The sequence below is a fragment of the Otolemur garnettii genome, unplaced genomic scaffold (assembly GCF_000181295.1).
Source record: "Otolemur garnettii isolate 467f Iridium unplaced genomic scaffold, OtoGar3 scaffold00230, whole genome shotgun sequence".
Lineage (NCBI taxonomy): Eukaryota > Metazoa > Chordata > Mammalia > Primates > Galagidae > Otolemur > Otolemur garnettii.
This window is the reverse complement of record NW_003852625.1, coordinates 2026756-2028804: the sequence shown is the minus strand read 5'-3', so window position 1 is coordinate 2028804 and position 2049 is coordinate 2026756. Positions and strand designations below refer to the sequence as shown.

The window sequence follows — 2049 nt, the reverse complement described above, 5'->3', positions numbered from 1 at the left end:
AACTGATTCATAGCTTTACAAAACAGAGGAAATAAACCAGAATGTTCACAATAATTGTTCACCGCCATAGCTCTAGCTCCTAGCACAGTTAAATATGAAATAAAAAATGTATTGTTCTTGAATAAGCACTGGGATTAGGAATGGATTAATCTATTTTCCAAATTCACTATGGGATTCTGTAACTTTCATAATAAAAAAATTATGTATATAAAAATAAGACTGATTTTACAAACCAGAAACAGTACCAGAAGGGAAGAGGATATAATGTTGTTCATAAAAGATATCAAATGCTAGACTGACTATAAATTATGGTTACAAACAGGAAAACTATTTGTACTAAAGGGATTTAAGTTACTAGGAAAACAATTATTTTTGATGCAGAAAGACAAGGCTTATCTATAATATGTCAACGTTTGCGATGACTCTGAAATTTGTAAATAGCTGGGGAGTTCACTGTTTCTTTCTTCACCTTCACCTTCTGAGTTTTATCCAGGAGATCTTTGCGTGTTTGAATTTTCTGTGCAATAACGAACAATTTCTTCTCTCGGTCAATCCGCTGTGTCAGGCAGTTATATTGCTTTTCCCTTTCTTTAGCTATCTGCTTAAGTCGAGACGGATGAGTGACTCCTTTCACTTTTTCCTTCTGCAACGTCTCTATCCTGGGTCTATTAAAGACTCTGTCCACTAGTTCCGGAGCCGTACGCAGGTGAGTTGCAATATCAAACTGTTCAACTTCCTTTTTGGTGTCGAAAAAGAACACATGCTTATTCTTTTGCTTCCCCTAGAAATCCAGCAGATGGAGCTCTGATTTTAGTCTTTCAATTTTCTTAGCTTCTGCAACTCTTTTCATTTCTATATATTTGACATCCTGAGTTCTCATCAGCTTTAGCTGTTCTGGAGTTACTTCTTCCTTAGTTTCCTTAATAACATGAACTCCATCCTGGAGTTTAACTCGAGTCATTTTATAGTAGAATTCATCTGGATTTTTTTCAAGCACCTTCTTCTGGAGAGCTCTGAGGTATTCTTGTTTTTTATGGTAGTCATCTGTGCGAAGTTTGTAATCTTTCTTTTTCTCCAGCAGGCCCAGATGTTTTCGAAAGCCAGGCTGACTTCACTCTCGATGTTCCCGCTGTCGAGACTTAGCCGCCTTCTGAAAAGCTGCAGCCATGTCGGTTCACTCCTGGAAGAGTTCAAATGGACAACGCCAGTTCTGCACTGCCTTCTGCCACCGCGTCCTCTGATCCTGCCAGACGGTGCTCACTCTTCTGACATTCAAAAAGAAAGAAAGAAACAAGGGAGAAAAGAAAAAAGAAAGGAAACCCCAAAAACCGTGCTGTGGGACACCCAGTCAGAGCAAGTCAACGACCTGCAAGAACAGATGAATGGTGGTCTCAGCAGCCAAATCGCCCAGGCCTGGAGCAGCTGAGTCCCACGGTGAATGGGCGTTGGGAGGGGGCGGATGGCAGTTGTGGTGGGCAGGGGAACGCAGCTCGTCGGCTGTGCATTAGAGCTGAAGTGCTGCGGTCTCAGCGCGAATGCTCAGTTAAGAAATGCATGCATGCATTATGTATGTAGGTGTGTGAGTAGGCATGCATGCACAGACACAGATATATGTAAAAGGAAAAGCGTCATTCACAATATGCGCCCTTGGGCTGGGGCGCACATGCACGCACATATAAATGTGCACAGAAAGAGAAAAAAAAAAAAAAAGCAAACATACCACACTGCAAATTTGGTCAGTACATCACCCGTCCAACCTGATAAAAGGGTTTTATATGTATTAAATAAATAAAATAAGTAAATAAATTAATAAGAAACGAGCTATGGAAAAAGGAAAGCAAAGCAAAACATGTGCGTCTGTAGGTTGTCGCAACGCCATCAGCTCTGCCCGGGAGAAGGGGTTGGTGGCCCGCAGAAGCCCCCTAGAGACCCCGCAGCCTTCAAAACGCACACCTGCCCCAGACTTCTGGTCGACCCAATGGAGTTTTTTGGAAAGAACCAGCTACTAGGTTAGCCTCTCACCCCTAATACCTAAGTCAGACGACCAAC

General features: G+C 42.1%; 1 pseudogene; it reads right to left on the bottom strand.

Annotated features, from left to right (window-relative positions):
• Positions 1 to 223: 223 nt before the first annotated feature.
• LOC100957912 lies at positions 224 to 1168 on the bottom strand (annotated as a pseudogene).
• Between the last annotated feature and the right edge of the window lie 881 nt (positions 1169 to 2049).